Genomic DNA, 27,907 nt, shown 5'->3' on the forward strand with positions numbered 1-27,907 from the left:
GCGGAGGAAAAAGAGCAAGGAGCAATGGTATATCTGCCCACCACCTGCTATTTTTAGATTGGCTAGGAACCACTATTTGGCTGCCGTTGCCCATCTCATTTGGCAACTCTTAAGCCTGCATCATTTAGAAAATATAAGAAGCTTAGAAGGTGGGAAACTGAATTTCTTTGATTTTTCAGATATCATTGATGAAAAAACACCATCACAAGCAACTTAAAGGACATTGGCTGTAAGTAAACAGTAAGTATTTTTATTTGATGAGATGAGCTTATGAAACACAAAAGATATGATGTATTATTTCCACCTTTCTGCCTTAATATGGGGTGAGAAATGGATGAACCTTCTGTCCTGGTTTGATTTTTACTCATTATCAAGAGAAATATTGATTTTAGAAAAAGATACAGATACTGTGCATTCACACACATACAAATACATATATGCTTATACGTTTTTATGGCTTTTTAGAATAAATCCTTGGAAAAGAAAGGGAAACAATATGAATGTCAAGGAAAGAAGCACAAAAAAATCCTGGAAATGACAGTTTTTAAAATTAATGTACTGCGATGAATTGAAAGCTAAAAAAATAGAAAGCAAATAGAGAAATCGAATTTTCCATTTATTTGGATAAAGGGACATAATATTATACCCATGGATCCGTTTTAAATGAGCATACATGTGGACATTCCACAGACAACAAAATTAACTTATTTTATCTATAGTTTCTATACAGGGCTCTAAAACATTTCTGTTGTTGGGTATTTATTGAAAGCTCTTTAAAAAATCAGGTTATGAGAAGCTTCACAGACAAAAAAAGGCTAAGGGAGTTCATCACCACCAAGCCAGCAATGCAAGAAATGCTAAAGGGACTGGTGTAAAAAGAAGAAATAAAAAGCCCAGAAAGAAAACAGCCACACAAAAAAAGAAATGGCTACAAACAAGTACCTTTCAATAATAACTTTAAACGTAAATGGACTAAATGGTCCAATCAAAAGACATCGAGTGGCTGAATGGATAAAAAAACATGACCCATACATTTGCTGTCTACAAGAGACCCACCTCATTAAAAGGGACTCACACAGACTGAAAGTGAAGGGATGGAAAAATATCTTTCAGGCAAATGGAAATGAAAAAAAAGCTGGGGTAGCAATACTTATATCCGACAAACATGTAATTCTTTGTAATAATTTAAGCAATAAAAATATATATTTAAAAAATCAGGTTATGTATGCTATGTAGTTTTTCTTTTGCCTATATAATTTTATTAGCATCCTATACTAACTTTCCTTTAACTGTTAAACTTTTCTTTAATTGTTAAATTATTATTTTCCTGTAACTGAAGAATTTTATTACATGAGTTAACAAATGTTAAGTGCTCAATAAATGTTTTCTATTATTATAATTGTATTGTGTTTTCAATATGTGTATAAATTTTAGTGAAATTATATTAGAAAATTCACGTAAGAGCAGTCCTATTGTAAGCCATTAATTGTTTTACATAACTGCACATTTAAGATGAAATTCACTTTCTCATAGCTGTTCCAAAGTTGATATTTTCCTCCGTGTTCAAAAGAGTTTGAGAAAAATTTACATTGTAAGCTTGGTCTTACGTCTAGTAGTAATGTAAAATAATTTTGTCTTCTAGGAAGAGCTGTGGATATATTGTTCTATTTAAATTTGTGATTATGAAATAAGTAGTATATGAAAGAAAATCCATTTACAATTTAGAAATAAAAATATCTTAGAGTTCTAACTTACTTGTAAAGAAAGTTCAGGGAGCATTTGTAAAGTGCTTTATTGTTTGCACAGGACCTTTGCATACTTAATCATTTGATCCTCACGATCACCCTGAGGTAAATAGTAGCATTCCTTTTTACAGATGAGAAAACTAAGGTCCACAGAGGTCACAATTTGCCTGTGACAGAGCCAGACTTTCAACAAGAGACCTGACCACTGGATAGGATTCTAGAGAAAAGATGCCTACACAGGAAGGAATCATGTAAAGATCCCATGAGGTTCTTTTGAATCCCCATTTCTGTGATTTCTGTAGTTTTAGGTAGAAGCAGCATGGTGTAGTGGGAAACACATGAGAAGACCTGGATTTACTACATCCTGTCCGTGAGCACGTAATTCAGCCTTTCTGAACCTCATTTCCTCATCTGTGAAACAGGATAACATTTTAATAACTTGCAGTGTTATTGAAACGAAATGAGACAATTTAGAAAAGAGCCAGGCACTTAACTGTTCAACTGTAGAGGTAATATTAATGTGTATAAAATCCAAATACAGTAATCCTCCCAACATAACACAGTTCCCACATAACTCATAAGAGCCCTATCTTTAAAGACGAGTATAGTGCTACTAATCAGTAACTTTTTGTGAATGAGGAAAATGAATGAATTTGCTGAAGCTGTTAAAGCAGAGAAGGGAATTGCATAGAATGAAACCCATAGATACATTTTGAAGTGGAAACCAAAATCACAATGAAAAGTAATACAGATGAATGGAAGAACACAACAGGAGTAAGAAATAGCCCACACCATAGCTCAGTAGGAGAGATTGTGAGAATCACTTGGCTAAATGCTGGGCAACTGTTTCAGGACCAATAGTGTATCAGAGAAGCTGGGTTCCGGGGAATGGAATGGCTCACATGGGACCCAGGCTTTATAACCTGATAGACCTAGGTTAAACTTTTGGCTGTGCTAATTGCTAGCTGTTTGACCTTGGACAAGTTATTTGATGTCCCATGTCTACTTTGTAAAAGGAGGATGATAAATCCTAACTCATGGAGTTATTTCAAAGATTAAATAAGATATATAGGTGAAGTGTTTACTTGTATTGCCTCCTCCCCTGCCAACAAAAATATAAGATCTGTGTGGGCAGGACCTTCGTTTACCTGTTATGTACATATAACAGTAGACAACTTAAATATTTGTTGAATAACTGAACAGGTAAACTTGTCAAAGTGTGTGTGTGTGTGTGTGTGTGTGTGTGTGTGTGTGTGTGTGTGTTTGTGTGTATTCCCATATGCCTCACTAAATGATGTGAGGAAAATACTCCAAAGCTGCAGTGGCATTTATAAGATTTTTATCATTGTCAATCCTTGTGTAAATTTCTATTACATTTATTGTTCAGCCACTCAAGTAATATTTAATCACATCCTGTTTTTAAATGATTTTTAAATTTTATTTTATTGTTGACAGTATTATAGATGTCTCCCCTTCTCCTCCCCCCCTCCTTCTGCCCAGCCCCTACTCTATCCTCTCACCCCAGGTCTTCATTCTATTGTTCATGTCCATGACTATGTACATCTATACTAATAAAAGGGTAATATGCAAATGGTCTTGATGCCATAACGACCGATCAGCAGGAGGCTGCGTGCGCAGCAGGCGCAGGTGGGCAGGGCTGTGTGCACGGCGAGGCCGGGGGACATGAGGCTGCATACCCCGTCTGGTGCCAGCCAGGGATGTGACACTGTTATTGTTTACTTATTAATAAATTTATATATTATTTTCATACACATTTTACTAATTTTCTTTTATCTCTGACACTTGTATTATAGAGAAAGGGCAAATAGCAATATTAAAATGTTTCCTCTAATTAATTCCCTTTTAATGTGCATGAATTTCATGCACTGGGCCACTAGTAAGTATATAAGTTCTTTGGTTTAGCTCTCCTTGTTCCCCTATCTCCACATGGAGGTATGTCAGTCTGTTCTATGCCTCCATGCTTCAGGTCTTATTTTGTTTGTCAATTTGTTTTGTTCATTAGATTCCACAGATAAAAGAGATCATGTGATATTTGTCTTTCTCAGATTGGCTTATTTCACTTAGCATAATAGTCTCCAGGTCCCATCCATGCTACCCAAAGGGTAAGAGAGCCCTCTTTTTTACAGATGTATAGTATTCCATCGTGTATATGTCCTGCAGCCTTTTTAAAAATCAATTCATCCACTAATGGGCACTTGGGCTGTTTCCAAATCTTAGTATTGTAAATAATGCTGCTATGAACATAGGGGTACATATATATTCCCAGAAGTGGAATCGCAGGGACAAACAGAAGTTCCATATTTAATTTTTTGAGGAAACTCCATAATGTTTTCCATAGTGGCTGTACCAATTTATATTCCTACCAGCAGTATACTAGGGTTCCTTTTCCCCCACATCCTCGCCAGCACTTGTTTGTTGATTTATTGATGATAACCATTCTGACAGTTGTAAGGTGATATCTCATTGTGGTTTCAATTTGCATTTCTCTGATGATTAGTGACTTTGAGCATTTTTTCATATGTCTCTTGGCCATTTGTATGTCCTCTTTGGAGAAATGTTTCTTCAGGTCCTCTGCCCATTTTTGAATTGGATTGTTTTCCTTTTGTTGAGTTGTATGAGTACTTCATATGTTTTGGAAATCAACCCCTTATCAGATGTATCATTGGCAAATATGTTTTCCCATAAAGTGGGTTTCATTTTCATTTTAATGGTGGTTTCTTTTGCTGTGCAGAAGCTTTTTATTTGGATGTAGTCCCATTTGTTTATTTTTTCCTTTGTTTCTCTGCTGCTATGAACATAGGGGTACATATATTTTTTCTGATTATTATTTAAAAAAATATATTCCAAGAAGTGGAATTGCAGGGACAAACAGAAGTTCCATATTTAATATTTTGAGGAAACTCCATAATGTTTTCCATAGTGGCTGCACCAATCTACATTCCCACCAGCAATATACTAGGAGCCACATCCTGTTTTATGTTATAATCTGTGGTTTATTTTCCTAATTGGACTGTTAAGCTCATGGAGAGAAGAGAGTGGTTTTTATCTATCATCATCCAGTCCATATGCTTACAGTATCACTAGGTTGAATTAAGAATATACACTGTGAATTATTGGGAGTTTATACTTGATAATCATGATTGGAAATGGTAGGATTTTGGCTGAAGATGAAAATGTTTTCTTCAACGGTCTTGAATAGATGAAAGTCTCAAAGACATAATGTCAATGGCCAAGAATAGGACAAAAAGATCTCTATGAGGGTGTTTATGTTCTAATCCCAGAACAGAGAATATGTATTGGTGGATATTTTGAGGTATTCTTTGACAAACATTATCTCTCTTGCTCCTGGGCCTTTGCATGTGTCTTTGCTTGGAATTTTTTCTTTATTCCCTCTTCTTCACTTGTTAATATTATTCATCTTTCAGTTTTCAGTTCAATGACACTATCTCTAAGAGGCCTCTGTGATACGAACCTAAATTGGGTAAAGTATTTCTCATCTGGGTTCCCACACTACCCTATTCTTTCCTTTTTACACTACATACAAAATTATATTGTAACTAGAGGCCTAATGCACGAAGATTTGTGCAAGAATAGGCCTTCCTTCCCCTGGCTGCCGGCACCGGCTTCCCTCTGGCACCCAGGACCTCGCTGCTTTGCTAGCTGCTGCTACCACCCACGGGGACCCGGGATGCTTTGCTCCAGCCACCACCAGGCATCTGGGACGGGGCTGCTTCGCTCTGGCTGCTGCTGCCACCCACCAGGGGCGTGCTCCGAGCTGCGCAGTGGCCGCTGGGAACACGCCCCCACTCCTGGTGTGTGTCCACTGGGGTGGGGGAGTGCTCCGAGCTGCACCGTGGCTGCTTGGAGTACGCCCCCACCCCTGGTGTGTGTCCGCTGGGGCTGGGGCGGCATGCAGTCCCCTCCCGCCCGTCTGCAAGGGCAGCTCCGCCTGAGCGGTTGTGACGCCTGGCTAATTTGCATATTACCTGTTTATACATATAGGTATTCTGTTTATTTGTGTGTGTCTCCTACTACATGATAAGTCCATGATGGTAGTTTTATATGTCTTACCATCATACCCTAGCATGTTGCCTATTACTCAATAAATATTTTTTGAATAAATGAATGAAAAATGACTAAAGGAAAGGAAAAAATCTTCAATATAATAGCTGTTTTATTGAATGTCTGTTATTAACTTTACATAAGTTAATATTTAATCCTTGCAACCATCCAGATGGGGCAATTGAGTTCAGAGAACTTGACTTGGTCAAAGTGATACTGTTGAAACTTGAATCAGGATTTCTCTGTTCTTTCCACTTGGTAATGTTGCCTCTATCATAACTTACATGTGTATAAATTGTTATAAGCTATGAAACTTTTTTACTCCTTATGACAGCCATTGAAGCTAGGCTTTATCTCCAGTAAGTGACAAGATCATGATGTTCAAATTAGATAATCTGGATCCAAGTTCATTCCTTTTCCACGATAACACGGCAATCCCATTCTGGAGGATGAAAAGGTGTGAGGCCAAAACAAAAATTGTGAGATAATAAAAGTTTAAAAAGTGATAAGAAGTTTTTGATTCATTAATAATAGAAACAATTCCAGCTAGATGTAGTTTAGCAGGCCTGGAATAAATTCTGTATTTTCTTTGCCATTTTTTCCAAGAAAAGAACAATTAATAATGTTGGGAATAATTGCTGTTAAAACCGTCGAGTTCTTCCTTCTCTTTGCTATCTGATCCTTTTCTGGCCTCGTATTGCTATGAGCTCAGAATTCATAGGATCCCTACAGAGGAGACCATTGCTGAAGGGTGGATATGATGCAGCTCCTTCCTCCCATTAGCCTTCCTTCTGGAGCAGTTTGTTTTGCACTTACTCCTCACATCATGGCTTCTGGTAGGAAGAAGCTTAGTGGGTTTGCCCAAGGTCATTGACTTTGGCCACTCTTGGCCTATGACTCTTCTGTGCTCCTTACCCTTCCACCAGGAATTACTTCTGTTGAGAAGTAAGGAGTGAGAATGGAGTATTGGGGAGAGTCCTGTTTTTGACTGAAACATGCAGAGGCTCAGAACCAAGGGAAGCAGATCTCCACGACACCATCCCAAAACTCGAGAAGTTTCCCATACATGCAGAGAAAAAGAAAATTTAGTGTGAAAAGGAATTCAAGCTTATTGTTTTAGTCCTGCTTGAGTGTTTGGCAGCTGCTCTGGTACATTTAAGCCAATGGACTGTAGGGCAGTGCATATGCAAAATCTCAGAAGGGAAAGAATTTTATTATAATCTCTTAACAGAATGTTAGATTTAAATGAGAGACTTTGAAACCAATTGCAAGTTTGAAAATAAATTGCTCTAGAACAATTATAATCCTAACATATATCTTGATTATTGGCTACTTTGTTCTGCCCTGTGCTGTTTGGTAAATGTTTGATGAAGCCACAGTTTGCTATTTACTTTTCTTTGATCTCTCCACCAGCTAAATATATTTGTGTTTCTGTTTTCCTTGTGACTTTGCTTTTGTACTATCTGGCATTGGAATTTTGCTGAATGGGTGAGTTTGACTCTTAAGGGGGAGAAAGAAAGGAATGTGGGTAGCCCAGTCTCAAGTAGGTTGTGGTTGAAAGGAAATCCCAGGCTGTTTTTTTTTAAATTGGGGTACAGTTTGTATAAAGTCTATAAATTATACACAAACCTTAAAAAATATGCATACATGCATTTAACCACCACTCATGAAAATACATTTTCAGTACCACAGAGGCTCTCAGATGGGCCCTCCCTGACATTACCTGCTCCCAAGAATAACCCTATTCTCATTTTCATCACCATAAGTTGATTTTGTCTGGACAGCTGTTTTTAACAGTGCTTTTCACAGAAGACATCATGAACGGTAATGATTGACTGGGAGTAAATTCAAATTTCCTGGGATGACATATAAAACAGTTGTGGTGTGTCCATCGCTACCTAAGGACAAAAAAATTCCCAACAAGTTCCCTTCAGTTCTATATGGTCAGGGGGCAGGGTTTTCCTTTAGGTATCCATCTCCACATAGGAGGTCTAAGTACGCCACATTAAGTCCCATTCTCTTCAAGGGACATCTTAAGAGTGTCCAGGTTGTTTAGATGGTTACGGTCCACAGGCAAAGTACCTGTGGGGTCCACACATACAACTCATCACTGAGTCATTCTCTCTGTGTTCCTAGACCTAAAAAGTTCCCACTCCCACTTTGAAAGAGCCCCCAGACCTGGACCCCATCTAGGTCTGTTCTCCATCTCTACTTGTCCCTATCTTAGGGCCAAGCATATTTACTCTTTGGGAACAAAAAAGGTGGAAGGATACATCTATACTTTTCCTGTCTCACACATTGGGTTTTTGTGTCTCTATTTCTGCTCCTGGGCCAGGGGAAGATAATAATGATCTTAGAGATAATTTCATATTAGTGCACATGGATTTGGCTTACTCTTGGACATTTCCATATGATTCCAATTATGTAAATGTATCCCAATTGTTCCCATAGTTTAATATTTTGTTCCCATATTTTAATATTTTAAATAATGCTGCATAGATATCTTTGTACATGTCTTTTTCTCATATGTATCAAGAAATATATGGGATAAATTCCTAGAAGGAATATCTGAGTCGAAGATATATACACTTAAAATTTAATTTTAATGGTGCCAAATTGCTGTCAATAGAGCTAATACCAATTTATACTCTCACCAGCAATGTATGGATATTCATTTTTATACTTGTTGAAAATGTGTTATTAAAATTTTTTGCTTATAGTATTTTTGCCATGCTGAAATTTTAATTGTTATTAATTTGACTTTATCAGTCTTTAATGATTTCCAGATTTTGCAATATATTTAAGAAGGCCTACCCTACTCTAAGTCTATAAAAAAATTCTTTCTTGAACTCAGTAAAATAATTCTTTCTTGCTTCTAGTGCTCCATGTTTTTTTGTTGTTGTTATTATTTAAATTTTAATGTAGCAAAATTTTATTTTGGTATAAAGGATACCATATAACTTTTTAAAATAGATGGCTAACCTAATTGTTCCAAAATCATTTACTTAATAATTAAAATTTTCTCCCACTGATGTGTAAGGCCACCTTTATACTACATTACCTAATATATTTATGTCTATTTCTAGGCCTCCTATTCTGTTTCATTCATTGGCCTGTGACTCATACAATAGCAACACATTATTTTAATTGGTAAAGCTTCAAATAAAAATATTATAGTAGTCTTGTTCCCCTCTTATTATTAATTTTATATTTTTCCCAGTGATTTATTTGGCTTATTTTCTTTTTCCATATGCACTTTAGATACACCTTGCTATTTTTTCCAACAAAAATTGTATTTTTATTGGTATTGTACTAACTTTATAGATTTAAATTAGGGAGAATTGCTATCTTCATGTATTGAGTCTTTCTAGTCATGAACTTGATATTTGTTTTCATATGTTCAGGGTCGTTTCTATATTCCTTAGTAGTGTTTCAAAATTTTCTTCATATTTCTTGTCAATTTCATTCCCAAGAATTATGTCATGTTTTGTTGTTATTGTAAATGGGTCTTCTCTTCATTTGTGTTTTTAAACTGGTTGTTCTTTGTATTAATACATATTAAGACAATTAATGTTTGTATATTAGTTTTGTTCAAACATTAGTTTAGTTCACATTGCTGAAATCTTTTAGTTATAATTGTTCTGTTCCCTTTAGTTGAAGCAATTGATAGGTGATCTATCAATAGTAATGCTTACCTCCTCCTTTGCTATTTTCCATACCTAATTTCCCCTATTAACTAATTTCATTGGCTACTATCTCCTCCAGAATAATGTTAGATGATAATGGTGAGAGTGGTTATCTTTTGGCTAACATATTTAAATGTGTATAAAATGACCAAAAAGGCTATAAAATATGCTCCTTTAATACTATCACAGAGAATATATTTTTAGGAATGAAATGACAGGAAGTAAAAATGCTATCCTATATGTTTGAATCTTTCAGGTATTTGTTCAAATGAATCTTTTTTAAAAAATTATATATTTTACTAGAGGCCCGGGGCATGAAAATTCATGCACTGAAGGTGGGGTCCCTCAGCCCAGCCCGCCCCCTCTCACAGTCCGGGAGCCCTCAGGGGTGGGAAGCGACCCGGTGATCAGGGGAAGGTGATGCCCCCATCACACCTCTGCTGCTGCCACTACTGGCAGCACAAGCCTCGGCTGGCCCTGGTTACCTGAGCCTTGGGTGGCCCATGGTGGCTGGGCAGCCACCATCCGAGGCTTGCCTGTGCCTCGGGCCAGCCCTGGGTGGCTGGGCAGCCAACATCTGAGGCATGCCTGCACCTCAAGCCGGCCCTGGGCTGCTGGGGCACTGAGAGGACTGGGGGAGTCCGGAGGCAGGCATGTGGAGCAGCTGGGCCCGCCTGGGGGCGGGCCTGGCTTTACTGAATGCCTGCCACCCCAGCGGGGCTGAGGGGACTGGGCACCACCATCTTGTGGCTGTGGGTGCCACCATCTTTGAGGGCATGGCAGTCAATTAGCATATTCCCTCCTTATTGGCTGTGGGTGCCGCCATCTTTGCTAGGGTCAATTAGCATATTACCTCTTTATTAGTTAGGATCAATTTTTTACAGAGAGGAAGGGAGAGGGATAGAGAGAAACATTGATGAGAGAGAAACATCGATCAGCTGCCTCCTGCACACCCTACTGGGGATGTGCCCGCAACCAAGGTACATGCCCTTGATCAGAATCGAACCTGGGACTCTTCAGTCCACAGGCTGACACTCTATCCACTGAGCCAAGCCAGTTAGGGCCAAATGAATCTTTTCAGTGATATCTTTCCTGACCACCTGTTTAAAATTGTACCTCTCCTCCTACCTAGTCTTTCCTAGCCTCCTTCCCTGGCTTATTTTTCTCCATAGCATTAATCACAATTTTCCAAACTATCTATTTCACTTACTTAATTTTATAATGTATGTTTCCCTCCACTGGAAACAATAATGGGGATATTTAAACCTTTTATTGTTTACTGCTATATCTCTGGCACCTAGAACAATGTCTGCCACATAATAAATGAGCAATAAATATTTGGATGGATGAAACTTCTTGCTGTTAATGACATAAATCATGAGGACAGCTGTAGAATTCCAGGACCATATTATTTACTTTTCCATGACTTACCCCAATTTCAAAAACTTTTAGACTCCACACTTATAGGTTTTGGTTCATAAAGCATGTCAGGTTACATTTTCCCTCTATAGCGAATAATAAAAAAGTCTTCAAATCCCATGGAACTGGGAAGATAAGGACAGAGTGGTGATAACTGTAAAGAGAATAGGCTGCGATTTGAGGCAGCAGGAATCTACACTAATAAAAGAGAAACATGCAAATTGGTGTCACTCTGCTATGCCCACCAGCCAATCAGGATGAGTATGCAAATTAACCTAACAAAGATGGCAGTTAATTCGAATATGCAGGCACGGAGCGAAGACTGAAGACAGTGTAGAAGGAAGCCAAGTGCTGCAGAAGGGAGCGAAGTGACGGAGAAGGGAGGGAGCCGAGGCAGTGGAGACGGGAGTGGAGCCGAGGCAGCAGACATGGGAACAGAGCCGAGGCAGCGGACATGGGAGCGGAGCCGAGGCAGCGGAGATGGGAGGGAGCGAGGCAGTGGACATGGGAGTGGAGCCGAGGCAGCGGAGATGGGAGCAGAGCTGAGGCAGCGGAGATGGGAGGGAGCGAGGCAGTGGACATGGGAGTGGAGCCGAGGCAGCGGAGATGGGAGCAGAGCTGAGGCAGCGGAGATGGGAGGGAGCGAGGCAGTGGACATGGGAGTGGAGCCGAGGCAGCGGAGATGGGATATATGCCAAGCGACTGGAACGACCAGAACGACCAGTCGCTATGATGCACACTGTGGCCGACCAACCTCCCATGGCCCCTCCCTCTTGGCCTGCCAGCCCGACCACACCCATGCACCAATTTGTGCACCGAGCCTCTAGTTCCCATATAATTCCCTGACTGGCATCCATTTTGAAGAACAAAATATTTTTCATCTGTTTTGTAGCAAACCCCAAAGTATTTCACTAGAACAGGGGTGGGCAAACTTTTTGACTCGAGGGCCACAATGGGTTCTTAAACTGGACCGGAGGGCTGGAACAAAAGCATGGATGGAGTGTTTGTGTGAACTAATATAAATTCAAAGTAAACATCATTACATAAAAGGGTACGGTCTTTTTTTTTTTTTTAGTTTTATTCATTTCAAACGGGCCGGATCCGGCCTGCGGGCCGTAGTTTGCCCACGGCTGCACTAGAAAGAGACTTCACCAGGAAGAATTGAACACCACAGTACAATCTTAATATTGCTCCAAACAGATGTTCTTTCCTTTGTACCTAATTTACCATAAGAATTAAATACAGTAAAGGTCTTTCACTAAAACCGTGAGAGACTTCATCTCTAAAGGAGATGATTTAGGCTCAGGATGTAACTAGTAAGAAAAAAAAAAAGGAAGAAAAGGAGGAAGAGAGGGAGGGAGGGAAAGAGAAAGGTTATGGGATTCAAACAAATTAGCTGGTGAAATTTTGTGCAATTTCTGTTGGAAAATTGTTCTGTTTGCCTCAGTGTGGGAAAGAAAATGAGTTGCTCAGCAGCGACCTCTAAAAGTACAGCAACTAGAAGACCAGTTACTGCGTGCTGGCACACTTGCCTGGCTGGTGCTTGGTGGTTGTTTCTTCTGAGTTTTAGTTGTATGTGGTACAGTGTCGATGCCTCTCTTTAATGTTTGCTCACCACAGGATGGGGATTAACCTGAACCTGAGGACATGTAACAAGGTTTAATTCAGAAGTGAAAATTGGGCATCTCTAGCTCAGAAGCTCTCATTACAATTGTGCTATTATTAGCTCCCTGATTAGGCTGAATTTAGACTAGCATTCCTATTTCACCTGATGGGGAAATAGGAGGTTACTGCATTCAGATGGAGGAAATCACGAATGTCAGCCTGCTATTTACAATGTTTTCAGATAAAAATGGCAAGAGTCACATGTTATAATCTTGAAGTGAATGTCAAAGCAGTCTGTTCCCTCCTTGGTATAGCGATTGCTGCTAATGTATTCCTTTCCTTCCTTTCACTCGATCTCAGATAGAAATAAGACGGACCTCTTCCTTTACAGTAAAGGAACTGTAATCTCATCTAGTGTCTCTCATTTCAATCAGAGACAAGATGCCCTTACCATGTGCCCTAAGGTATTTCATAATTTCCAACCTCACTTCTTACTACTTTGCTCTTTATTCGCTTCATAGACTTGCCTCTGCTATTCCTTGACTAGGCCAGGCACACTCTTTCTTTTTTTAAAATATGTTTTTATTGATTTGAGAGAGAGAGAAAGGGAGAGGGAGAGATAGAAACATTGATGAGAGACAAACATCAACATCCATTGGCTGCCTCCTGCACGCCCCCTGGTGGAGATCGAGCCCGTAACCGTGGCATGTGCCCTGATGGAACCGAACCAGTGACCTCTCAATGCAGGTGTGGAAGCTTGTCCCACGGACTTTGCTCTTGCTAGTCAGTTTGCCTGGGAGGCTTTCCCCCCAGATCTTTTCCTGGCTCACTCCAGCATCCTTCAGGTCTCTGCTCAAACGTCATCTTATTAAACAGGCTTCATCTGACTACCCTGTCTAAGTAGCATCCTTTTCCTCCTGCTTCTGTTTCTCGCTATTCCTCTTATTCTGCTTTATGTTTGTTTATTGTTTTTTCAATCACCACCTGACAAATTATACATTTGTTTATAGTCTGTGTTCCTTCAATAGAATGTAAATTCCACCAGGGCAGGGCCTTTTTTTAAAAAAAAAATTGCTGCTATGCTCTCAGTGCCTAGAATGGTATCTGGAAAATGAAGCAGATGCTTGATAAATATTAGTTGAATGAATAAATGAAACTTTTAATTTTTGCAGTTTTAATGTACAGGTTTGTTTGTTTTTATTTTCTGTAATATACTTAATTGTTCTGTGGCACATGAAGATCTATTTGTCATTTAGCATCGGTAGTCATTTATTTTTGCAAAATGTTTTATAGATATGAACTTTAAAAAAAGATAAATATAATAAGATATGTGTGGAGGTTGCACATAAAGTTGGTTAATGAAAAATGGTCCAGGATTTCTCAGAGTTTATACTTTTAATTTCTGTTTCTATCTTTTTCTACCTAACTACACTCTATGTTAGGTAGACAAAGATAAAGACCAATAAAAGATATATGTACCCAACTTCTCATTATCTGTGCTAATGAACAAGCTACTTGCTGTAACTATTTTGCTGTGTTTGTTTTATACTTTTTCTGAGTTAAAGAAGATCAATGTTTTGGTTGAGAGTTTGGTTATAGGATATGTAGGAGAAAAAAGTAAACAAGAAAAAAATGAGCATTGTAGCAGATGGTTTTATTATCTATTCTGCTTAATGATGCCTAAGAATTTGAGAGCAAGATTTGCCATGGATAATGCTCCTCTTATTTTCCCCTACTGCACTTCCTTAGTTGCTTCCAACAAAAATAGACAATTAGGAGTTTTATGTACATTAACAGACAAAAGAATTACTTTCCTGCAAATATACCTAATGACTAAACATATATTATTTAAAAAAATCAGCACAAATGTATTTATGTGAATCATGTGTGGGTCTCAGGAAAATGCATGTTCAGATAAAATGTCTTATTTTCATCCCATTATCTGGAAAACCTTGATAAAAAATGAGATTCTAGAAGCTATAAGAAAAAAAAGATGTATTTTGTGTAGAAAAGACGACATGAGAAAAGATTTGGATATAGGAGTGCTATGGTCCCATGAAAGGGTTCTGGAAGTTATTCAACACATTGTGGGCCCTCAAAATGCATCAAACCATCTTTGAATGTACAATTAGTATACATTTATTCACTTATTCTTTATTTAATTACCAGACATTACCTGAATGCCCACTAGGGGCCAGGAATTTTTGTTTGTTTTGCATTTTAAAATGCAAAGGTGAGTAAATAATAAGACCCTACCATCATGTTGCTCACCACCTACTTAGCAAAAGAGAAATATATTAATCAGTTAGTGTAATTGGATGCTTAGAAATCTATACAAGATATAGGGGAAGTGGTAGAGTTGGCCCCAGGAGGGAATGATCAATTCAAGTTGGGCAGAGTTTGTGTGAGGGGAGCATGGAGTAGTAGAATCTAGGAAAGGCTTAAGGAATATATTTTGCATGTCAAGTATGAGTTGGAGTGATGCTTAAAATGTTCATTGGTGCAACAAAATAAAATTAGCTACATTGACATCATCAAAATTGAAAACGTGTACTTCCAAGGACTCTGTCAAGAAAGTAAAAAGACAACCCACAGAATGGGAGAAAATTTTTGGCAAATCATATATATGATAAGGGACCTGTATCTAGAATACATAAAAAACTCCTACAACTCAATAATCATAATAAAAAATAACCCAACTTAGGAAATGCACAAAACATCTGAATAGACATTTCTTCAAAGAAAATATATAAATGGCTTATAAGCTGAAAAATGCATATCATTTAGAATGAGGAAAATAAAAAACAAAACCACACTGAGATAATACTTTATACCTACTAAAATGCCTACAATCAGAAAGACAGAGAATAACAAGTGTTGGTAAGGAGTGGATAAATTGGCATCATAGTCACAAGTTATACTCAAACTAAAGCGGTAATATTGGCATTTCACAAGTTCTATTCACACTACGTTTCTGCAGCATCTCTCCAAGGTTGTAACAAAATGGTGATTTCTGGAACTGCAGTACAGGGCCTGTATACCGGGGTGGGAATCTTGAGAACCATCTTGGACTTTGCCCACCACACACAGTTTTACTCTGCTCAATTTTCTTTTTATCCATTTGTTCTACTTCCTGGGAGGTTTCATCAACTTTATAATTCCAAATCATGGGTTAAGTGTTTTAAAAATTTTGGCAATCATATTTAACTTCAATGAGTACTTTCATCTTTTATGAATGTTTAAAAATTTTTATTATCTAAGATAGCTTGTATGTAATAACCTCTCATCTCTCTGAGTTTAACTTGTAGTTACATTTTTAAATTTCTGTACTCTGCATTGACTATTTTCTCAGAATTTGTTTTGTTTTGTTTTTCTCCTGTTTATGTTTTAGCCTCTGACTTTCATGTTGGAGCTGGTCCTTAAATGTGGTGATTCTTGACTGTCCACTCATAATTAAAAGTGAGTTACAAAGAAGATGATTGGAAGCTCTGCAGGCTTGTATTTTGGTTGTTTTACTGTGCAGTGATTGGACAGGGACTGAGATGATTACCTCTGATAGTTTGTCCAGAGAAGAATTCTCCAACCTCTTGCAGGGATAACTAACTGTCAGTATTCTGGGAGCTGAATGGAGGGAGGGGTTCTGAGTTTCATAATTCAGTGTGCATATTTTCATCTAATCCTCTTGCTTTCAGTATGGACCCTCATCCCTGCCTATAGCTGAGGCACAGCTGTTTTAATGTCAGGTGAGTAAAGCTTTCTTCAGCCAAGGAGTTCCTGGTTATATAAGTTGAGGAAGGGTATCTTGAGATCTAACTTTCTAATAAAGACTTTCAACTAATGTTTCTGTTTCAGCCACACTGAGAGACAAATACAAGATTAGTGGGGCATAAAGCTTATAATTTAGGGCTTCCCCTTAAAGAAAAATAATACAAAATTAATTATTGGACTTTGGCAGAGCCTGTGTAAGTGATTAAATTTGATTGCTGTCACTTCTCCCTTTTACTTTCCTATGTACTAGTGCCTTCAGTTTTGCAGTGCTCTGGGTGGAGAATGGAATGCTTTCTGTGCAGCTGCTTTAATGTCTGCTCAGCTAAATCAGTTGCACTTGTCCATCCACTTTCTACCTTTAGTTATTTTGTTAACATTTCTTTATCTCCTATTATTATTTTTTCAATGATCTCTGAACTTTTTATTGGCCTCTTTTTTTTTAAAATATATTTTATTGATTTTTTACAGAGAGGAAGGGAGAGGGATAAAGAGTTAGAAACATCAATGAGAGAGAAACATCGATCAGCTGCCTCCTGCACACCCCCTACTGGGGATGTGCCCGCAACCCAGGTACATGCCCTTGACCGGAATCGAACCTGGGACCTTTCAGTCCGAAGGCCGACGCTCTATCCACTGAGCCAAACCGGTTTCGGCATTGGCCTCTTGCTTAACAAGGGGTGCCCCACTTCTGCTGCCTCAATGTCTCAGAACTTTGGTGTCGCTGACCTCAGTTTGCCACCCACAATCCTGCGAGGGTGGTCTTTTGCGTAGGTTGCATGGAGTTGCAGTTGTCCAGGGCATCATCAAGAGAAAAGTCCTCCCTTTTCCCAGCAGGCAGAGGTAGGCGGCAATCTCTGTCTCCAGCTGGACCTAGATGTTCAGCAGACCCTCTGCCTGGGTCTGGGCCAGCTAACTCCGGGTGCAGCAGGATCCCATTGAATTGTTCCATCTGCATGGCATAGCATGTCTCCACTTCCCTCAGGCTGTTCTCCAAACTTGCCTTCAGATTTTTCAGAGTCTAGGTCAATCTCCAAGGACTGGATCAGATATCTCAACTCTGTATCATGTTAGCGGTCTGTGAGGTGACCACTGTGGTGCTCTCCCCAGTCTGTTGGGACCAATACTTGTCTAGCTTTTCTCAGTTCTTCCAAGCCAGCTTGTCATATTGGACCTGGATGTGCGCCACGATCTTGCTTAGGTCCTGAGATTTGGGGCATTCAACTCCATGGTCACCCAGAGTTGGCAGTCTGGTTTGGTAGACCATTTACTTCTTCCTCATGGTTCTTCTACATGAAGAGTAGCTCCTCCAGGATAGCCTCGATCCCTGTCTCCAGCGGCAGCTGAGTGACATTGGTGTCATCAGTGACCTTTCAGAGCCTATTGATATCACTCTCCACAGACTGGCACATGGCCAGCTATGTCTCATACTTGACTCTGAAGACATCAGCAGCAATTTGGGCATTGTCAAACTGCAGAATGATGCAAGCACTGTCCCCAGAGCTTGCAAACACCTTAGCCCTTAGTTCCTCAATGGTCTTGAAATAACGCCCCAGTCTCTGACCGGGGTCCCTCTTTTTTCCACGTGTTCCCGGAATTTGCTCTTCAGCTTCTGATTATCAGCCTCCAGGCTTCTCACCCTCTCCAGATAGGAGGCCAGGCCGTCATTCAGGCATTGCATAATCTCCTTCTCACTCTGGATGCCCCCTATCCCCACCAGACCGCCCTGCCATTCCCACAGCCAGGCCCAGGATCTCCAGCTGCCCTGCACTCTGGTGGACTGAGACGTGGAAATCTGGGAGCCCAATCCCCTGCATAGACACTGTCTGTGCTGCTGGCTGGCTGGGCCTGGTCGCCAGGCATGGAGCCCAGGTTCTGGTAGTCTGTGGAGAAGCTGGAGCAGGTGCTGAAGCAGGGAGGAAGGCGAGAGGCCAAGACTCAGGTTTGAGCAGTAATGAGTGCCAGGTCCGTGACTCAAGTTATATGCCCCTATTATTTTTGTCATTTTTCTTGTGAGTGTTTAGGAGGAAGCAAAGAAAAATCTATCAAATTTAACCAGAGCTTCCATAAACTATGTTTAGAGTTGGAAGAAATCATCCAGTTCAGGGATCCTTAGCCTGGATTTTAGGAGGTCTTTTCCCCAAATTATACTCAAAAGTTTGTATGGAAGTCTTGTGTCTATTTTCCTGGGAAGGAGATCTATAGCTCATCAGATTCTCAAAAGTTAACATCCCTGATATTCACAGTTGAGGACATTGTGATTAATAGAGACAAGGTCAGACATCTCCTTGATTCTATGTGCCTGACAATACAAAAGCCTTGGTTCCTAGTATAGAGGTCATCTAAGGGAAGAATTGTCTAAGCTAAGAGCTTTCTGACTCTGGTTGTCCTCAGCACACTCTAGGGTATATAAATATGGACATGGGCAGAATCTTTGCTCTTCCTCACTTGAAGGTCCTCTCCCTCATTTAATGATAGTTTTGTCTTCCATTGTGGGGAAAAGTCATTTTCCTTGAGAGAATGATGTCCATGGTTGTAAATAAAGTAGGAGGATATCAACTTGCACCTTACATATGTTTATCCCACATTTAGCCATTATGGGAGATTCAGGTCTCAGGCTTCCCTAAATTGGCAAGACCTCCGGGAGTCTATCTACATAGCAGCCTGAGCAACCCACTAAAGCAGTGGTTCTCAACCTTCTGGCCCTTTAAATACAGGTCCTCATGTTGTGACCCAACCATAAAATTATTTTCGTTGCTACTTCATAACTGTAATGTTGCTACTGTTATGAATCGTAATGTAAATATCTGATATGCAGGATGGTCTTAGGCGACCCCTGTGAAAGGGTCGTTCAACCGCCAAAGGGGTCGCGACCCACAGGTTGAGAACCGCTGCACTAAAGGAATAGAGGCAGCCTGAGGTTGGGTCAAGGCATTCTTCATTCCGCTCTTAAGAATTAAGACTGAAGGCATTAAAAGTTATTTCCTACTTTGGTGGAATGATGCCATACTGTTTGTTCTTTGACAGCTTCAGGATGCTTCTATAGCCAAGGAGAGAGTCTCAGAGGACTTGGCAGTCACCTTAGGGAGCCAGGAAAGCAGGAAAATGGTGTTTATTATTCGGTAGCTGGGAGAAATGTAATCACTGCTTGTGAGATACCACGTAGGGAGGGGAGGAGATGTTTGGGGTCTTACAATTGTGAGGCATTCCTATTGCAAGCCTCTTATTTGGTTGAGGAAACATGGAACACATTTGCAATGTGTCAGGGCACCTATGGCTACAGAAGGGGCATGTGCTTTTGGGCTTTGAATTTCAGGTATGCTACCTCATTAAACATTCTGTAGTCAGAATGATCTCCAAGCATCATCCAACCCTCAATCCTTTGATGATGAGATTTGAATTTCACCAACAGGAGATACAATGATTTACTTGTGGATCATTTTCCACAGGACAAGGCTGCCAACAAGTCATCGTATGTTACTATCTGGAGACAGACTCCCCTGTGGGAAAAGTCTTCATTTTAATCAGTAAGGAGGTATGAAGTGTGAGGACTATGGGGCTCTGTCCCGCACAACCTAGAAATGCTGATGAGTAGTTCTTTTGCATATATTGTATGCTGCCAGCAACAGCCCTCTCTGGGGGATTAATATATTGATCAGCCTGCTGGAAGGGGTAGTGACCTCCCCAGTGGGAGAAGTCTGGCTAATGCCTTGGTTTCTCTGACAGCAAGTCCAGAAGGAATCTGTTGCCAGGAATCGAAGGTAGTTGTTGCCGTGACAGCGGAGTGCAGCATGCGTGTGTCTCTCCCAGTCCCCATGTGACCCTTTGCTGTGACGCTTGTGTGTTTAAACCTGCGCAAGACTCAGGAAGGTAGAGACAGCCCATGTGTGTCCCATGTGCTCTCTTCAGGAGTCTGAGCTGGGCCCTCTGGGGTCGGTGTGCTCTTTCCCTTTGCTGCACTCTCAGAAGTCAACTGATGGGACCTCTTAAGCCAGACGGGAACTCAGGGAAGACAGCATGATTCCTGAGATGGGCAAAGTGCTGGGTAAGTAAGGACACCTACACTTTCAACAAACCGGTTGTCTAAAATGCTTCTCAACATTGGGCACGTGTACGAAGATGACTATCTTCCCTTTCCAAGCAGCCATATATGTTGCTGACAAGTCTCAACATCTCATTTGAATTATCTCAGATGTTTCTATTCCTCCTGTCTTTCTCATTCACATTACTTGTTGTTTCTTCATATAATCAAACTAGCGGCCCAGTGCACGAATTCGTGCATGGGTGGGGTCCCTCAGGGTGGCCATTGGGAATCGGGCCGAAACTCGCAGTCCAACGCTGCCTGCTGCTTCGCTCATCCCAGCCCCCCTGCACCTGCGGCGGGCTCATGCCCAATTAGTTCTGATCAGGAGAGCCCTGCATCTGGTGCCCGTCCTGAGGAGGGGGAGGTTGGGTCGTGATCGGCCTTCTAGGTGGGCTGTGGGACGCCATAGCTGGCCCAGGATCTGGATCCATCCCGCTGACGTTTGCACTGGTTGTTGGGAGCCACCTGGCGGCCACTTTTATATTATTTCTTCCTTATGGAGTGTCTAGGGAGGGGAAGCGGCTGTGGTGCCCATGGCTGACTTCCAGGAGGCCAGAGGCGCTGTTGGGATCATGCTGGTGGTGCCGGCCTGTCGGTGCCTGGCCTGTTCTCTGGAGATTGGAACTGCAGGACTACTGAGGGAGTGAGTGGCTGCTGCCAGGCTGGTGGGCTACTGCGACGGATGGGTCAGGCAGCTAAGTGGCGCTCCCGCTGTAGGAGCACACTGACCACCAGGGGGCAGCTCCTGCATTGAGCGTCTCTCCCCTTGTGGTCAGTGCACCTCATAGCGACCGGTCGACCAGTTGTGCGGTCGTTGGTAGCTTAGGCTTTTTATATATATAGATGCTTAGTAAGTTGAGGATTGCTTGTGTGATGGACTTCTAAGTGTTCAGGAATGAGTGGGGGCATTCTTAGATTTGAGGTTGACTCTGTGGTCACTGTTTCTCAGCTCCTCTTTTCACCTGGATTTATACACGTAGCCGTCCTGCTGGAGGCGCTCTATCACCTCTCCTTTTATACCACCAAGTTTCAGGCTAAAATTTTACTTATTACACAAAGTTCCATTGAAAACAGGCTCCAGGATTAGGTTTCTCTTTGTTTATAATTGAAGAGATTGTCATTATGACATATTCATAAGTGGATATATTTGATCATTTGCAGATTCTTCCTCCCTCCGTCCTTCTCCATTCTTTCTTTTCTTAATCAAAAATCCATATCTAAGAGGGAGGCAAAAACACTGGGAAGAAGCATCTAATCCAACTGTGTTTTATTTCATTATGTTTCCTCTGAAGCACAAATCTTCCATAATCATGCTGTCTTTCACAGCAGCAAGTTATGGTGACTTGGACATAGCCTTCTCCCTCCCCTCCTGGGAGCCCCACAACGTCTCAGTTACTCTGCACCCCACCTACCCATGACGGTTCTTGTAGAGTTCCCTTTCTCCACACAGTTGTGGAAATTCCCACACAAGATGCTTTTAATTTACCCACACAGAGACCGGGCTAGAGTTCACTACGGGGGCTTCCAAGACTGGTTGCTACAGCTGCCAGGCCTGGAGCAGTGCTGTTGCTACCGCAGTCTAGCTGCAGATCCCAGCCACGGGCCCGCGGGTGCTGCTGCGGCATCAGTGCCAGCATGCCACAGCGGTGGGGTTCTCAGGCACCTCAGCCACTGGCACTTTTGCAAAATGAGAAAAAGAGTGCCTTTTTGCAATAAGCGTTCTAGAACAGGCTTGGTTGGCCTGCAAGCACAGTAAGTTAGACATACCGTGCTTTCTTCCGAGTCGAACTGCATTGCTTCTGCTGCAGCCAGGACTTCCACCTGGAACTTAGTTGGAGCTCTGATCTTGCAGCTGCCTTGAGCCTGGTAAGCTGGGACTTTGCTGCCACCAATGCCTTGTCATTTGAGATCCCTGTTAATATTTTGGCCAATGTTTTTGAGGATAAAAAAACCAGAATGCTTCTTTCTTTAGTTTTGGAAATGGTGGGAAGGTTTGTACCCCAGAATTTCCAAGTTGTGTGTTAGCTGTTAATTCCCAGGCACAGGGCTCAGACAAGCTGCTGGGATGCTTTGGGTTCTGCTCTCAGCTACTAACATTCACTGCCTTCCAACCCTCAGGTCCTTTGTCTGAATTACTGCACCAGATACCTTGCTCCCTTTGGTAAATTTTCTGTTGTCTCTCATATATCTCATTTTATTTGAGGTTCCCCCAACTAATCAGACATAGTTGTATAGGTATGAAACCTAGTTGAGGTCAGGATTCAGTTATTTTCCCAGGAGGACCTGCGGTCTCAAGGAATGCAGTTTATGCTAAGAGATTCTGTGTCTGTGGGAGGGATGAAGGCTGGTGGGGCTCCTCATTGTCCCTAACTTGGATGTATTTGAGGCTCAGTTCCAGCCCAAATAGACTCTGCATTTCAGCCAGTGATAGCTCAGGTCCCAAACATTTAATTTACCTGTAGCTCTCCCACCCTCAGTACATGGTCCTTTCTTCTCCCTTTCTCCTCCCAGGCCTATCTAACCATCACTTTGACATCTCCCTCCTCCCCAACAGGCCTGCTCAGAACAGCCACCAGACTGCTCCATGTTCCTTGCGTTTCTCAGTGATTGGTCCATCTCTTTCCCATGGCCTTCTTTCATTTTCCTCAGAAAGAGAGTGTAAATTATGTATAAATACATTTCATACTTCACAATACATATTACCTATTTCTCACAACTTTTCCCACCTCAGTTGTGCAGTTGAAATGATCATCTATTTCAAACATTCAGGAATCTATAGAAACTAATATAACCGGTGCCTACATTGAACAAATGTGTAAAAATTTGGCCAACTTTGCTTCAGATATTTTAAAGTAAATCCAACGTTACAAGGTCTAGTCGAAGTCCTCTACTTCTCCCCAGCTCATAACTCCTAAAGTCCCCCAGAAGTAACTATTCCTGAGATACATTTCATTCCTTCCCACCAATGTTTTATGCATTTTGTTTACATGTGTGTATCCATATCTATGCATAATATTATTTTATGGATTTAAAAAGAAAACGAGTGATATTAAGTACACAGCATATTCCAAGTTGATTTCTTCATTCAAACTTGTTTTTCATATTTTTTTTCATGTTGATCAGTTAGATGTAATTTATTTCAGCTGTTATAGAGATCACATTTGAGAATACACTACAATTGATATATCTATTTTCAATTGACATGTCAAATAGCTACTTTGAGCCCAGGTGGCATAGCTCAGTGGTTGAGCATTGACCTATGAACCAGGAAGTCACAGTTCAATTCCCGGTCAGGGCATATGCCCGGGTTGTGGGTTTGATCCCAAGTGTGGGATGTGTGGGAGGCATCTGATCAATGATTTCTTCTCATCATTGATATTTCTATCTCTCTCTCCCTTTCCTTTCTTCTCTGAAATCAATAAAATATATATTTAAAAAATAGCTACTTTGAAAAAGAAACTTCCTTTTTCCCACTCTTCCAACTTTTGTCTTATTACTTCTGAAAAATGTAATTATTACTTCCTGATTCTGATTATTGGTTCAATTCTAGAAGCCTTCTTACCATATTGGGCTTCCTTCAATGTGGAAGGAAGTAAATTGATACATGAACTAAAATACAAGCAGATTAAGGATGGGAAAGGGGTACAAAATTGTAACTCCGAAATGATGACTTGAAGATGCTCGAAGGGCTTACATAAGATTCATAAAGATGCTGTGGCTGATTCAGCAAGAGCACAGGGCTCTGGAGTATGACAGCACAAGCTGAATTCTAGCGCCAGTCTTTTCTAGCCTGTGGATTTAGCAATTTTCTCTAACCCTCTAAAAACTTTCTTAATCTCAAATCATGGAGTGTTTATAGAATTGGTTTTTTAAAAAATATATTTTTACTGATTTTAGAGAGGAAGGGAGAGAAGGGGAGGTAGAAACATCAATGATGAGAGGGAATCATTGATTGGCTGCCTCCTGCATGCCCCACACTGGGGATTGAGCCCCAAACCCAGGCATGTGCCGTTGACTGGAATCAAATCTGGGACCTTTCAGTCTGCAGGCTGACACTCTATCCATTGAACCAAACCAGCTGGGGCTATAGAATTGTTTTGAGAATTAAATGAAGTAATTCATATAAGGCTTGTAGTACAGTGCCTGGCACAAGCTAAGTTTGCTGCTCATATTGGTTATGAGTAATAGTTATTACTTTCTTCAATGCAGATATCTCTATTTTGGTAGTGGGGTCCAAGTGAGGACCTACCTCTGCTTTTTGGCTGGAGTGCTCCCTCTCTTTCTTTATTATGTGGCTTAAGAAGGGATAGAGAGGGAATTACTGTAAGCTCTTATAAACTCAAGCTCATATAGAAGATCCGCTCCCCTCTTCTGTTTCAAAGGCAAGATAGATTTTTGGATGTTTTGAGAATTCTGTATTAATTCAAGGAAATTATTCAATATCTTAACATCTTCTAAGGACATTATCAATATTGGGATATAAAGATTATGTTGAAATATATTCTATAAAAATAACTTAAATAATTCCACTACATTTACTATTGTTTAAGATGGTATTTTCAGATGTATGTTTTAACTTATCCAAGGTGTGCATGAACCTATTCAACTATTTGTTTAAACCCATCTCTGAATGAAAATCTTTATTAGAAATTAAACATGTATATATGCAGATAAAGGTAGGAATAGACTATCAGGTTCAGGGGAAACTTTATGGCTTGAGAGATTTCAGTGACTCCATTTTCATTCTCATAAAACCTGTCTTGCACAACTGCTCCTTGAAGGCATTATTTAAGCCAAATACACGCATGCTATTGAAAGAGACAAGGTTTGTCCTTTGCTGCGAAAAATGCTCAGGCTACAAGTAGAATGGGAACCTCTTCAGAGTGGCTTTGTCTTTCCAATTCTCAAATAATTCGTAGGTCTTACTCACAAATTGGTTATTTCAAATGGCTCTATCAAGACAAAAACAGTGGCTGTGATGCTTATAGCCAGAGAGACAGAAGGAAGTGGTGCCAAACTGGGGTGCTGAACACAAGGCAAATTCACACAGATGGCTGTTCATTGTGGAAATATTTTGAACAGTGATGCACGAATCCTGAGGATGAATGGAGGGGGTGTGTGGTTAAGCCCCAAACTCTCAGGTAGCCAGCAGTGGGTCATGGCCCTCTCAGTCAGTCTGAGTTCTCGTTCTCTTTATTCTCTGGGCATTCTGAAATTTTCATTTCTTTCACAGGGATAGGAAATAAAGAGATAATGAGCTTTGGGAAATACTGCATATCTCTGTTAGGACGAGGCTCCTAATACTAGTTTTGTACCTGTTTTCCCAAACTGCTTTATGCAAAGACTTTCCCACATATAATAATGTCTATATAACAACTAAGATACATGCTTTTTATTCACTGCATTTGTACAAAAACTATTAAATCCTCAAGGACTACCTGTGGCTACATGTAGAACTACTCAGTAAGGAAATAAAAAGGTGATCTTCATTAAGGGATACAAGATAATGTAAATGGGAACTGGCAGTGTGTAAATAAGGATAATACGGCCATGATTTCTACACTGAGACCAATTTTCAGTATGAGTTTTTCCTTAGATAATTCAGATAGTTATGGTTGATGGATTTAAAATAAATTTATATTTCAATGGGAATCCTTTTTTCCTACATTTTCTTATAGAGACTTTTTCATTTTGACAAAAATAAATATTTGTATTTATATATTTCAAATTGCAGCTAGAGGTTAGGAGTAGATAGCCTTATAAGAGTTCTTACAGAGATTTGCTGAGACAGATTTCCTACATGCTTTCTAAGGAGAAATCTTTGACTTTTATTATTTTGCCAGTTAATGGAATAATAGTGTAGAAATCTAAAAATAGTATGCCAAGAATAGATCCTGAAAAGGGGGCAAGAAGAGAAGAAATGAAGAGATTCTTATATGAATTTAGATATCATGAGGTATCATACTCTCGATAAAAATTTTTATATTGTTTGAGACTCCCCAAGTAATTGTTATTTTTCCTCTTACAGATACCTCTACGTGTTTCATAACCTCCCCTGGCTGTAACCCTGAGTGCCGATGCTTGACCTACTGTAAGTCAAAAAGTCATGTGTGGGGAAGAAAATCAGCTTTGCATTTTAACCTCTTTCCTGAGCTTTAATTAAAAAAAGATTTAAATCATAAATAGTTAGAAATGGAAAGACCTTTGTTTCTGTGAGCAAATGTCTGACCTTGTTCTAAATTGATAAACTGCACAGGTCTAGCTTTATTAATTTAAAATCCAAGAGTTCCTCTTGTGATACTGGTTGGTACTCAATACATCATTGCTGTTGTTGATGATGAATATAGGTAAGAAAAGAGTGTGGAAATGCATTTTTTCCCTTTTGTGGCTTGCTGGTAAAAATTTCCTTTCCAAACCATTGTAGAGTGACTCTATTTGTAGGTCTTTTAAAACATGTATATTTTTATTGATTTTAGAGATGAAGGGAGATGGAGAGAGGGATAGAAACATCAGTGATGAGAGAGAATCATTGATCAGATGCCTCCTGCATGCCCCCTACTGGGTATGGAGCCCACAACTGGTGACCTCCTGGTTCATAGGTCAACCCTCAACCACTGAGCCACACAGGCTGGGCTATTTGTAGGTCTTACAACAGTGGGTCAGTTATGCATCCCATTATAATTGGGTCTAGACACATAGTTTTTATCTTCACATGGAAACAAATCGAAGAGAAGTATGGGACACCATTCAGAATTGTTGGCAATTTTAATTGCTAAAAAAAAGAAGTCACCAAAGCAGGAGAACAAAGGCCTTATCCTGGCTGATTAGATGATTTAACCAGCAGTTAGTGTCGGCACAAAAAGTCAGCCAAACTGTTAAAAGAAATCTCAGGGGCTGGAACTCTGTCCTCTGTGGGGAAAAAAATCCAAAATGTATCCCTCATTATACCTTTTGGTACACAGATTTCCATGACGAATTTCTAATTTGAAGAAAAACATAAAGATATGGCACTGCAAGAAAAGCCAAGGGTGGGACACACAAACATAAAAGGGAGTGGCCTTTCTGCAAGGGAGGCTTTCCTTTGAGTCTGGGAGGCAGAGTATCTAGTCTTATATTATTGGAGTGTCTCCTGCTGCCTGCATCTAAGCAACCTTGGCTCACATATTGATGTTCCGAGGGAAAGATCCCAGGGAAAATGGATTGGAAAAGTACTTACTCTTATTGTGAGGAGCCTCTGCAGTGTGGAGTGACATGCACAAGATCCTTCTCCAAGAACTAAGCACTGTGTATCTATTTTTGGCATCACATTTATAAAGGGGGACCGTGCTTACTGGGATACAGGAAAAAAAACCACTTTTAATATTTACATTCAGCGCTACCATTTTATAATATTTTAGGCTGCAGTATTTTTATAGATTATGCTAATTTGTTAGTGAGGTTTATTAGCTATGTGAGTCTCAGCTCTTAGTACAGGAAAGGCCAAATGGTCAGGGAAGCTCTAAGTGTTTTCTGACAAATCC

General features: G+C 40.3%; 1 long non-coding RNA gene and 1 pseudogene across 1 annotated transcript in view; one reads left to right on the top strand and one right to left on the bottom strand.

Annotated features, from left to right (window-relative positions):
- Positions 1–2,225, top strand: part of LOC106723958 — a 20,788-nt gene extending 18,563 nt beyond the window's left edge. The window contains exons 2-3 of the long non-coding RNA XR_001359711.1: positions 180–240; positions 2,048–2,225. This is a non-coding gene — a long non-coding RNA (uncharacterized LOC106723958). The remainder of the gene's footprint in view (positions 1–179; positions 241–2,047) is intronic.
- A 14,777-nt stretch (positions 2,226–17,002) lies between these two features.
- Positions 17,003–27,357, bottom strand: LOC102243990 (annotated as a pseudogene).
- Positions 27,358–27,907: the final 550 nt, after the last annotated feature.

Source organism: Myotis brandtii, unplaced genomic scaffold (assembly GCF_000412655.1).
Source record: "Myotis brandtii unplaced genomic scaffold, ASM41265v1 scaffold681, whole genome shotgun sequence".
NCBI lineage: Eukaryota > Metazoa > Chordata > Mammalia > Chiroptera > Vespertilionidae > Myotis > Myotis brandtii.